The sequence below is a fragment of the Oryzias melastigma genome, linkage group LG2 (assembly GCF_002922805.2).
Source record: "Oryzias melastigma strain HK-1 linkage group LG2, ASM292280v2, whole genome shotgun sequence".
In the NCBI taxonomy this organism is placed as follows: Eukaryota; Metazoa; Chordata; class Actinopteri; order Beloniformes; family Adrianichthyidae; genus Oryzias; species Oryzias melastigma.
The window spans coordinates 11,591,908-11,592,653 of record NC_050513.1 but is presented as its reverse complement, the minus strand read 5'-3'; the positions used below and the strand labels follow the sequence as shown (position 1 = coordinate 11,592,653).

The 746-nt window shown below is 30.8% G+C and overlaps 1 protein-coding gene across 1 annotated transcript in view; it reads left to right on the top strand.

The window, feature by feature from the left end:
- The first annotated feature begins 195 nt into the window (after positions 1-195).
- LOC112156649 (striated muscle enriched protein kinase) overlaps positions 196-746 on the top strand; it is a 72,127-nt gene continuing 71,576 nt past the window's right edge. Inside the window, exon 1 of the mRNA XM_024288899.2 lies at positions 196-393. The gene's annotated coding sequence lies outside the window, so the exon portion shown is untranslated. The remainder of the gene's footprint in view (positions 394-746) is intronic.

Here is a 746-nt window from a genome sequence, read left to right as displayed (position 1 = left end):
GGAATAAGAAACTATAATAATAATAAAAAACTATAATAAAGTTGTAGGATCTTATACTCTGATTGCTTTCAGCAATCAGACAATAAAGTTGGATTTGATTAAGGTACAAAAGACACAATTCAAAAACCTGAGAAACGGCGGCCACTGTGGTCATAACGCGTAATTGCAGTCTGTTCACACAGGCTTCTGGATTAGCTTCGATGGCGTTTTAGCTGTTTGACGGATACTTTCTCGAAACTACATTAAGTAAATTATTTATTTCCAAACTGTACTTGTGCTTTTTGTTTAAAAATTTCCTTTGAAGTCTGTCTGAACAGATACAGTCCCCAAATTTGACTTTTGAGCAGCAATTGAAGGAGCTTCTTGACCTTTCAGTCTGGAAAAAGAGAAAAAGTAGGTTCACTTGGTTTTATTTTTGTACTTTTTAAACAATTTCCCATTCTTGTTTTATTGCAAATTATTAAGGGCACAAGATTTAAAAGAAAGAAAAAAACAGGTGGAAGAATTTGAGGTTGGCTTTGCTAGCTAAACAATAAAGGGGCCATTTACCAAGTTTTTAGGGGGTTAAGTTATGATTTTGAAAACCAACGGTTTAATTTTTTTTCAGTTAAATTTCATCAAAAAAAATAATTAGAGTACAAATGTGATTTTATTTTATTTTATTCTACATGACACGAAATAAACTTTTTAGAAAAGTCCAGTTTAGAAAATGCAATAACTTTAATTAATCAAATTTCTAATATTGC